The sequence below is a fragment of the Delphinus delphis genome, chromosome 13, assembly GCF_949987515.2.
Source record: "Delphinus delphis chromosome 13, mDelDel1.2, whole genome shotgun sequence".
NCBI classification, from domain to species: domain Eukaryota; kingdom Metazoa; phylum Chordata; class Mammalia; order Artiodactyla; family Delphinidae; genus Delphinus; species Delphinus delphis.
The window spans coordinates 57805266-57817731 of NC_082695.1; positions in this window are offsets into that span (position 1 = coordinate 57805266).

The following is a 12466-nucleotide window of genomic DNA, read 5'->3' on the forward strand; positions in this document are numbered from 1 at the left end:
ATTATCATATGTTTTTTTGTCCTTCATTTTGTTAATATGGAGTATCACATTGATTTGCATATATTGAAGAATCCTTGCAATCCTGGGATAAACCCCACTTGATCATGGTGTATGATCCTTTTAATATGTTGTTGGATTCTGTTTGCTATTATTTTGTTGAGGATTTTTGCATCACTGATATTCATCAGTGATATTGGCCTCTAGTTTTATTTTTTTGTGACATGTTTGTCTGGTTTTGGTATCAGGGTGATCATGGCCTGTATAAGGAGTTTTGGAGTGTTCCTCTCTCTGTTATATTTTGGAAGCATTTGAGAAGGATGGGTATTAGCTCTTCTCTAAATGTTTGACAGAATTTTCCTGTGAAGCCATCTGGTCCTGAGCTTTTGTTTGTTGGAAGACGTTTGATCACAGTTTTGATTTCAGTGCTTATGATTGGCCTGTGCATATTTTCTATTTCTTCCTTGTTCAGTCTCAGAAAGTTGTGCATTTCTACGAATTTGTACAATTTTTCCATGTTGTCCATTTTACTGGCATATAGATGCTTGTAGTAATCTCTCATGATCCTTTCTATTTCTGCAGTGTCAGTTGCTACTTCTCCTTTTTCCTTTCTGTTTCTGTTGATTTAAGTCTTCTCCCTTTTTTTCTTGATGAGTCTGGCTAATGGTTTATCAATTTTGTTTATCTTCTCAGAGAACCAGCTTTTAGTTTTATTGATCTTTGCTATTGTGTCCTTCATTTCTTTTTCAGTTATTTCTGTTCTGATCTTTATGATTTCTTACCTTTTGCTAACTTTGTTTTTTTTTGTTGTTGTTCTTCTTCTTTCTCTAATTGCTTTAGGTGTAAAGTTAGGTTGTTTATTTGAGATTTTTCTTGTTTCTTGAAGTAGTATTGTATAGCTATAAACTTCCTTCTTAGAACTGCTTTTGCTACATCCCATAGGGTTGGGGTTGTTGTGTTTTCATTATCATTTCTTTCTAAATATTTTAAAATTTCCTCTTTGATTTCTACACTGATCTCTTGGCTATTTAGTAGCATATTGTTTAGTTTCCATTTGTTTGTAATTTTACAGTTTTTATTCCTGTAATTGATATCTAGTCTCATAGCATTGTGGTCCTAAAATATACTTGATATGATTTCAATTTTCTTAAGATCACTGAGGCTTTTTTTGTGACCCTATATATGATCTGTCCTGGAGAATGTTCCATGAGCTCATGAGAAGAAAGTGTATTCTGTTGTTTTGGGATGGAATGTCCTATAAATATCAAATAATTCCATGTTGTTTAATGTGTCATTTAAAGCTTGCATTTTCTTATTTATTTTCATTTGGATTTTCTGTCCATTAATGAAAGTGGGGTAATAAAGATCCCCACTAATTGTGTTATTGTTTATTTCCCCTTTTATGGCTGTTAGCATTTGCCTTATGTATTGAGGTGCTGCTATGTTGGGTGCACAAATATTCACAATTGTTATATCTTCTTCTTGGATTGATCCCTTGACCATTAAGTAGTGTCCTTCTTTGTCTCTTGTAGTAGTCTTTATTTTAAAGCCTATTTTTCTGATATGAGAATTACTACTCCAGCTTTCTTTTGATTTCCATTTGCATGAAATATCTTTTTCCATCCCCTCACTTTCAGTCTGTATGTGTCCTTAGGTCTGAAGTGGGTCTCCTTAGACGGCATATATATGAGACTTGTTTTTGTATCCATTTAGCCAATCTATGTCATTTGGTTGGAGAATTTAATTGATTTACATTTAAGGTGGTTATCGACATGTATGTTCTTATTACCATTTTCTTAATTGTTTTTGGTTTGTTATTGTAGATCTTCTTCTTCTTTTCTGTTTCCTGCCTAGGGAAATTTCTTTAGTATATGTTATAAAGATGGTTTTGTAGTGCTAAATTCTCTTAGCTTTTGCTTACCTGTAAAGGTTTTAATTTCCTTTGAATCTGAATGAGATACTTGCTGGGTAGAGTAATCTTGATTGTAGGTTTTCCCTTTCATCACTTTAATTATGTCCTGCCACTCCCTTCTGGCTTGTAGAATTTCTGCTGCAAATCAGCTGTTAACCTTGTCTGGATTCCCTTGTATGTTATTTGTTGTTTTTCCCTTGCTGCTTTTAATATTTTTTCTTTGTATTTAATTTTTGATAGTTTGATTAATATGTGTCTATCATGTTTCTCTTTGGATTTATCATGTATGGGACTCTCTACACTTCCTGAAATTAATTGACTATTTCCTTTCCCATGTTAGGAACTTTTTCAACTATAATGTCTTCAAATGTTTTCTCAGACCTTTTCTTTTTCTCTTGTTCTGGGACCCCTATAATTTGAATGTTGTTGTGTTTAATGTTGTCCCAGATATCTCTGAGACTGTACTTAATTCTTTTCATTCTTTTTTCTTTATTCTGCTCTGTGGTAGTTATTTCCACTATTTTATCTTCCAGGTCACTTATCCATTTTTCCACCTCAGTTATTCTGCTATTGATTCCTTCTAGAGAATTTTAAATTTCATTTATTTTGTTGTTCATCATTGTTTGTTTGCTCTTTAGTTCTTCTAGGTCCTTGTTAAACATTTCTTGTATTTTCTCCATTTTCTTTCCAAGATTTTCATCATCCTTACCTTCATTACTCTGAATTCTTTTTCATGTAGACTGACTATTTCCTCTTCATTTGTTTGGTATGGTGAATTTTATCTTGCTCCTTCATCTGCTGTATATTTCTCTGTCTTCTCATTTTGCTTTACTTACTGTTTTGGGTGTCTCCTTTCACACGCTGCAGATTCATAGTTCCCATTGTTTTTGGTGTCTGCCCCCAGTGGATGAGCTTGGTTCAGTACTTTGTGTAGGCTTCTTAGTGAAGGGGACTTGTGCCTGTGTTCTGATGCGTGGTGCTGGATCTTGTTTTTCTCATGGGCAGGGCCACATCCGGTGGTGTGTTTTGGGGTCTCTGTGAACTTATTATTATTTTTGGCAGCTCTCTGCTAATGGGTGGGATTGTGTTCCTGTCTTACTAGTTGTTTGGCATGGAGCATCCCGCACTGGAGCTTGCTGGCCTTTGGGTGAAACTGGGTCTTGGCATTGAGATGGAGATCTTTGGGAGAGTTCTTGCCAATTGATATTACATGGGGCCAGGAAGTCTTTGGTGGGCCAATGTCCTGAACTCAGTTCTCCCACCTCAGAGGCCTAGGTCTGACACCAGGCTGGAGCACCAGGACCCAGCCAGATGGCTTTAGATCAGAGGACTATGGAGTCAAGATTTCCTAGTTTCAAAACTCAGTTTGGTCTTCTCTGGTTATGTGGTCACAGGTGAATTTTGTCATCCACTGGCTCCTTAAACACAGCAACCATTCACCATGACTGCGAAACTAAAGGGCCGAGGTGGAGGACTGAACTCTGAGGAAAAAAAATACAAGAAAACCCAGAAGTTGGACAGCAAGTGGTAGAAACCTGAAGAAGGAAGACTAGGCCAAGAATTCCTTTCTAACTTCATTAAACATCTCCAAATTCTATCAACAGAATTGAGAGAGAGTGAGGACTACTCTTTCTGCTGTTGTTATATGATGATATGTTGTAACAATATTATTTATTTGAACTGTTTATTTGAAAATATTTTCAAATCCACAGAATAATTTTGATAGTGCACAGAACTACTATATGCCCTTACACAGGGCTTCCCCAATTGTTAACTGTTATATTTGTGCTAGCATTTTCTCTCTTGTTTCTGTTTTCTTTTACTGTACTATGTGAGAATAGGCTGCATGTATGTTATCTTATTAACATTTAATGTTTCAATGTATATTTGCAAAAAGGAGACATTCTCCTCATAACAATAGTACAACCATCAATATCAAAAAGTTAATACTATCCAATATCACCATCTTCTTAACTGATCCCACTCAAATTTTATCCACTGTCTAAGTGATATTTACAAAATCCAGAAGCTTTTATTATATTTAATCATCATGTTCCTTTAATTTCCTCCAATCTGGAATAGTGCCTCAGTCTTTCCTTATGTTTCCTGACTTTTATATTGATATTTTTATAGATTATAGCCCAAACTCTTTGTAGAATTTCCATCAATTTGGATTTGATTTTATTGGCTCATAATTTATGTGGAACTTATACATAAATAAATAATAATTTGGGAAGGGCAGGAAAATACTAAAAGTGATGCTATTTTCTTTTCATTGCAGCACATTAATAAGCATATGATACCAATTTGTTCCATACTGGGGGTATTAACTTTTTTCACATGGCTAAGATGATGCCTGACATTTCTCCACTGTAAAGTTAATTAATAATTATGTTAAATAATTAATAAATAATAATAATTTTAGGAGAAGATATTAAGACTTCTACTGTAATGTAGAGCTGTTCCTTCTTACTCATTTAATCTTTCTCACTTATTAATTTATACCAGAATATAATCATGGGTTCTTATTATTTTACTTATAATTTACAATCTAAAATTATTTAATATCTCTATCTCTATCTCTGTTTCTGTCTCTATGTCTGTCTCTATCTCTACCTCATGCTCAGATTATCCCAGTCTTGTGTAATAAGAAAACTTTCAAGCTGGCTCCTTGTCTCTTAGGCATACCTCCATCATTTTCTTCATACATTTTACATTCTGTTATGTTTTCTTCTGGGATAACCTGCTATTTTTTTGTGCTACAGTTTTGGAGTCAGCCATTTCACCAAGGATCTTTCATTTTTTCTCTTTAGTAGAGAATGGTATTTAGAAATCAAACATACACACACATACATACATATACACATGTATTCCTATCTAACCTCTCTTCCTCTCTCTTTCTCTCTCTCTCTCTCTCTCATCTGTCTATCTATCTCAAAACCCAAAATTTCATCCTACTTTCTCCAATTTCGATTCAAAACTACAGGGTTGATTTTAGTATCCACTTTTATTACATGTACAGTGATAAATCTGGCTCCAATCATCATCAGATTATTTACTTACTTGCTCAGTCTCCCATGTATATAACCAATCGGTCTGCCACAATAGCACAAAGTTCATCCTCGGTCATACTTCTAACTTCCACGCTGGTACAACTTCCAAAACCAAGACTCAGAAAAGGAGGAAGAGGAAGAAAAAGGAGGAAAAATGTAGGGGAAAGTGGTATATTTATTTATTTAATCATTAAAGTAAAGTTTGTATTTATGTTACTGATATTGTATTTGAGATATTTCATAACAGTCATAGAATGGAATATAAATATTTCATTTAAATAATACTTACTTCACCCACTTTTATAGCTAGGTGTCATTACCATTTGAGGTAAAATGGGGACATCCATGGCATACATAATTCTTTGTTTGTTTGGGTTTTTTAAATTAGTATTTACTAATTTTCACCCAAAGGAAAAAATGATAGAAGAGTTAAGAACTGTTACAAAAATAGAAAGGATAATGATGAAGATGGTCCTGTGTGTGTATGCATGAACATATGAATACATTTGCATTTAGAATTTTTCAGAGAGCTTGTTAATTATGAACTAAGACAATTTGGTCATGAAAAATATCATAATATTTTTGGTAAAAATCAATACTTATCAATAGTTATAGATAGATGATAACTATACTTTTCTTCCTCCACAACTATAGGGAAAGGTAATTTCACACATACAAATATTTATTAGCAAGGAGGCATAAAGTAGTCACATAACCTTATCAGTAGGCTTGATAAAATCTCATATCTGGCCCTTTGTGGGTTCCAAAGCATTTAGCACTAGAAATAAATGTGATAATAACTTTAGGTACATGATCCAGCTGGCCCTGATAGTCAGAATCAGGTTACCAAAAGCCAGTTGCTAGATACAAGTCCAGTTATGAATCAGTCCTAGAGAATGATTGTGAAATTTGAACAATAAAGAATTCAAGATTCTTATACCCTTATGCCTATACTAGGCAATATTGTGGGCTGTCTCAGTAATATTTTAGATAATCCATATATTTTGACCACCATTAATCTTGCCAAAAAAACCTCAAAATTTTACATTCTTTGTGCTAATTAACAAGTCATTAATTCTACTACTGCAAACCTATTTCTAATATTCATGATGCTGTTTAGCAATGATGACCTTGTACATCAAATACACATTTTGGCTGAAATGCCAAATGGCTAAGTGATAAGATCAATATTCACCAGAAGCTAAGTGTGAAGGTATATATCATCATTTTTGGTCAGTTATTAAACCAATTGATCACTCTGGTATATAGATCAAAACTAATATTACTGAACACAAGTTCATGTGTCCAACATACATGAGGCCAAACAAATCAAAAAGTTGGAGTTTGGAGGAGAGAAAAGTTTGTGGTTGGAGCATGCAAAGAAATTAATGACTTGTGCCCAGAAAACCCTGAACTCTCTGAAGGGTTTCAGCAAAGCATTTTTATTCATTTGTTTATTTCATGAAAAGTCATTTTATTTTAAATATAACAGTGTGTACATGTCACTCTCAAACTCCCAATCTATCCCTTCCCCCACCCTTCCCCAATGGTAACCATAAGTTCATTCTCTAAGTCTGTGAGTCTGTTTCTGTTTTGTAAATAAGTTCATCTGTATTTTTTTTTAGATTACACATGTAAGTGATATCATATGATATTTGTCTTTCTCTGATTTACTTCACTTAGTATGATAATCCCCAGGTCCACCCATGTTGCTGCAAATGGCATTATTTCATTCTTTTTAATGGCTGAGTAATATTCCATTTTATATATGTACCACATCTTCTTTATCCAGTCATGTGTCAATGGACTTTTAGGCTGCTTCCGTGTCTTGATTATTGTAAACAGTGCTGCAATGAACATTGGGATGCATGTATCCTTTTGAACCATGTTTTTCCCCAGATGTATGTCCAAGAGTGGGATTGATGGATCATATGGTAGTTCTATTTTTAGTTTTTTAAGGAACCTCCATACTGTTCTCTACAGTGTCTGTACCAATTTACATTCTCATCAACAGTGTAGGAGGTTCCCTTTTCTCAACACCCTCTCCATCATTTATTTTTTGCAGATTTTTTGATGATATGGCCATTCTGACTGGTGTGAGGTGGTATCTCATTGTAATTTTGGTTTGCATTTCTCTAATAATTAGTGACGTTGGGTATCTTTTCATGTGCTTCTTGGCCAACTGTATGTCTTCTTTGGAGAAATGTCTCTTTAGGACCTTGGCACATTTTTTGAGTGCATTGTTTATTTTTCGATATTGAGCTGCATGATCTGTTTGTAAATTTTGGAGACTAATCCTTTGTTAGTCACATCACTTGCAGATGTTTTCTCCCATTCTGTGGGTTGTCTTTTCATTTTGTTTATGGTTTCCTTTGCTGTGCAAAAGATTTTGAGTTTAATTAGGTCCCATTTGTTTATTTTGTTTTACTCTGGGAGATGGATCAAAAAAGATATTGCTGCCATTTGTCAGCATGTGTTCTGCCTATGTTTTCCTCTAAGAGTCTTATAGTATCTTGTCTTACATTTAGATCTTTATGCTCTTTGAATTTATTTTTGTGTATAGTGTTAAAGAAGGTTCTAATTTGTTTTTTTTTACAAGTATCTCTCCATTTTTTCCAGCACTATTTATTGAAGAGACTGTCTTTCCTCCATTGCATAGTGTTGCCTCCTTTGTCATAGCTTAATTGACCATAGGTACGTAGGTTTATCTCTGGGCTTTCTATCCTGTTCCATTGATCTATATTTCTGTTTTTGTGCCCATACCATACTGTTTGGATGACTGTAGTTTTGTAGTGTAGTCTGAAGTCAGAGAGCCTGATTACTCCAGCTCCATTTTTGTTTCTCAAGATTGTTTTGGCTCTTTGGGGTCTTTTGTGTCTCCATACAAATTTTAAGATTTTTGTTCTAGTTCTGTGAAAAATGTCATTGGTAGTTTGATAGCGATTGCATTGAATTTTTAGATTGCCTTGGTTAATATAGTCGTTTTTTTTTTTTTGAGGGGGAGAAAAACTAGAAATTTTAATTATTGATAAAATGTACAAGAGGCAGGATAAAATGTACAGGTAGATATCAAAGTTGAACATAAAATGGAGTTTACTAAGAGGTGAAAAATAGCTCAAAGATAATGCACAAGATTATAATCTAATAACTCACAAGAGTGTACTTGAAACATAAAATTTCTCTGTAGAGTCATCCCCTTTTGAATCTTCTTTACAAAATAAATCTGGTCTTATTAGATTTGGCCTTACTTACATAAGCACAGCAAGAATGGTAATTTACCACGTGGGGCTTTCAAAGTTTGCTTTGTTGTAACTTTTTTTTTAATAAAGTTTCTTTTTATTTATTTATATATATATATATTGGCTGCATTTGACCTTTGTTGTTGTGTGTGGGCTTTCTAATCCCAGAACATGTTATATCTTTCCATTTGTTTGTGTCATCTTTGATTACTTTCATCAGTGTCTTATAGTTTTTGGAGTACAGGTTTTTGTCTCCTTAAGTAGGTGTATTCTTAGGTATTTTCTTTCTTTTTATGCAATGGTAAATAGGATTGCTTCTTTAATTTCTCTTTCTCATCTTTTCTTATTAGTGTAGAGAAATGTAACTGATTTTTGTGTATTAACTTAGTATTCTACAACTTTATCAACTTCACTGATGAGACCTAGTAGCATCTTTAAGATTTATTATGTATAGTATCATGTTATCTGCAAACAGTGACAGTTTTACTTCTTCTTTTCCAATTTGGATTCTTTTTAGTTCTTCTTCTCTAAGTGCCATGGCTAGGATTTCCAAAACTATGTTTAATAAAAGTGACCATTCTTGTTGCATTCCTGATATTAGAGGAAGTGCTTTCAGCTTTTCACTGTTGAGCATGATGTTAGTTATAGGTTTGTCATATACAGCCTATATTATGTTGAGGTATGTTCCCTCTATGCTCACTTTCTGTAGAGTTTTCATTATAAATGTGTGTTGAATTTTGTGAAATACTTTTTCTGCATCTATTGGGATGATCATATCCTTTTAATTCTTCAGTTTGTTTATGTGGTGTATCACACTGATTGATTTGCAGATATTGAAAAATCCTTGCAGCCTTTCAATAAATCCCACTTGATCATGGTGTATGATCCTTTTAGTGTATTGTTGGATTCAGATTGCTAGTATTTTGTTGCCAATTTCTGTGTCCCTATTCATCAGTGATATTGGCCTGTAGTTTTCTTTTTTTTGTTTTTTTTTGTTTTTTGTTTTTTGTTTTTTTTTGTATCTTTGTCTGGTTTTGGTGTCAGGGTGATGGTGGCCTCATAGAATGAGTTTGGGAGTATTCCTTCCTCTGCAATTTTTTGGAATAGTTTCAAAAGGATAGATGTTAACTCTTCTGTAAATGTTTGATAGAATTTACCTGTGAAGGCATCTGGTCTTGGGTTTCTGTTTATTGGAAGAATTTTAATCACAGTTTCAATTTCAGTACCTGTAATTGGTTTGTTCATAATTTCTACTTCTTCATGGCTCAGTCTTTGGAGATTGTGACTTTCTAAGAATTTGTTCATTTTTCTAGGCTCTCTATTTTTTTGGCATATAGTTGCTTTTAGTAGTCTCTTAAGATCCTTGTATTTCTGTAGTGTCATTGGTAACTTCTCTGTTTTTATTTCTAATTTTTTATTTGAGCCCTCTCCCTTTTTTTCTTGATGAGTCTGGTTAAAGTTTTATCAATTTTGTTTATCTTTTCAAATAAGTTTTTAGTTTCATTGATCTTTTCTATTGTTTTATTCATTTCTATGTCATTTATCTCTGATGTAATCTTTATGATTTCTTTCCTTCTGCTAACTTTGAGTTTTCTTTGTTCTTCTTTCTCTAGTTGATTTAGGTGTAAAGTTAAGTTGTGTATTTGTGATTTTTCTTGTTTCCTGAGGTTAGACTGTATTGCTATAATCTTCCATCTTAGAACTGCTTTTGCTATGTCCCATAGGTATTGGATTATTGTGCTTTCATTATCATTTGTCTCTAGGTACTTTTTCATTTCATCTTTGTTTTCTTCAGTGATCCATTTGTTGTTTAACAGCACATTGTTTAGCCTTCACATGTTTGTGTTTTTTAATTTTTTTTTTGTCTTGTGGTTTATTTCTAATCTCATAGCATTGTGGTTGGAAAAGATGCTTGACATAACTTCAATTTTCTTAAATTTACTGAGGCTCACTTTGTGTTCCCACATGTGATCAATCCTGGAGAATGTTCCATGTGCACTTGAGAAGAATATGTATTCTGCTGCTTTTGGATGGAAGCTCTATAAATATCAACTAAGTTCATCTGGTCTAATGTGTCATTTAAGTCCTCTGCTTCCTTATTGACTTTCTGTCTGGATGATCTGTCCATTGATGACAGTGCATGTTAAAGTCCCCCACTATTTTTGTGTTACTGTCAATTTCTCCCTTTATGGCTGTTATTATTTGCCTTATAAACCAAGGTGCTCCTATGTTGGGTGCATATATATTTGAAATTGCTATATCTTCTTAGATTGATTATTTGATCATTATGTAGTGTTTTTCTTTGTCTCTTGTAACAGTCTTTATTTTAAAATCTTTTTTTCTGGTATGAGCATTGCTACTCTGGCTTTCTTTTGATTTCCATTTGTATGGAATACCTTTTTCCATCCCCTCACTTTCAGTCTGTATGTGTCCCTGGGTCTGAAGTCGATCTCTTGTAGACAGAATATATACAGGTATTGTTTTTGTAACCATGCAGCCAGTCTATGTCTTTTGGTTGGAACATTTAATCCATATATATTTAAGATAACTATCAATATGTATTTTGATTTGTTTTTGCAGGTCTTTTTTCTTCCCTTCCTCTTTTGTTCTCTTTTCTTGTGAATTGATGACTAACTTTAGTATTGGGTTTGTATTTCTTTGTGTGTGTGTGTGTGTGTGTGTGTGTGTGTGTGTGTGTGCCTTGTAGATTTTTGGTTTGTTGTTACCATAAAGTTTTGATAAAGCAGTCTGTATAGGAACAAGATTGTTTTTTAGCTTCAGCAAGCCATTTTTAAAGGCAAGGTGACGGTGGGTCGTAGTTGTTGCAAACTTCTTGGTGTGGGAATCCTTTGTTCTTTCAATGGTCCACATAGGTCAGGTCATGATGTTCAGTAAACCTCCAAAAAGACAAATGTTATTCTTTGTTCTGTAACTTTTTATCTCTATATGAATGGACTTTTAAAGGTCAGAGCCTTGCAAATAAGCTATCCTGTGTATTTCAGGCTGTGAGCAACATTCTTTCACAAAAGGTGCAAATCCAGCATGACTAAGCACAGGCAACAGAGCACAAAGGTTAAAGTAAAAGGAACAAATCTAATATGGAGTCAGTTTTATTCTTCTCTGTTACATTAATGCCAATCTCCCTGCTCCACACATATACATATTGCCTATGCCAAAATGTTTTAAAACAAATCACAGACATCATAATGATCCATCCCTAAATATTTCAAGGTGCTTTACTGAAAAATAAAAGTATCCTTTCCATTGCTGCAAAATGTGATCAAAACAAAAATATGAATAATAATTTCTCAACATCATCTCATAACCAATAAAAATTCCCTTCTGTCTAAAAATGTCCATTGTATTTTCTTCCATCCCAATCATAATCCAACCCAAACCACATATTATATCTGGTTGCTACACCCCTTAAGTTTCTTTCAGTTCAAGTTGTTTTTGCAATGTCATTCTACCTATTGACCTGTTCATTGTTAACTTGGGATTTGTGTGATTACTTCCTTGTTGACATCATTTCATTTTTTTCCTTTATCCCTGTAACTCCTATAAATCAGAAGTTAATTCTAAATATTCAACTAAAAACAAGTTACTTTTTTCCAAAGAGATATCAGATGTGATTTTATATGTTGCACATTTATTTTCTCACTTTGAGAAACACTATGGACCAATGACTTTTCATCGACTCAATGTATTTCAATAACCATTATTATCTTTTTGATGTTCACATTGTAACAATGTTAGTCATCTGAACTCCCTTCAAGCTGTCATGTTTGTTCTTTCTTTTTTTAATGAAAATATATTAGGCCTACAATATCATACTAGTTTCAGTTGTACATCATAGTAATTTGATATTTTTTAGATTACACTCCATACAAAGTTATTATAAAATGTTGACCGTATCTCCTGTGCTGTACATTGCATCCTTGTAACGTATTTGTTTTATACCTAGTGGTTTATATTTATTAATCCCCTTCACCTATTTTGCACTTTCCCCCACACTCTCCCCTCTTGCAACAATATGAATGGACCTGGAGGGTATTATACTTAGTGAAATAAGTCAGACAGAGAAAGACAAATATTGTGTGTCTTCACTTATATGTGGAATCTAAAAAATGAAACAAACAAATATAACAAAATAGAAACAGAGTCACTTTTGTTCTTAGATATTGTCATATTAATCTTTGCAAACTTCCCTCTTCATACACAAAAGATTCCATGCTCTCCTTCTATTCTCCTTGCTCACATAAGGG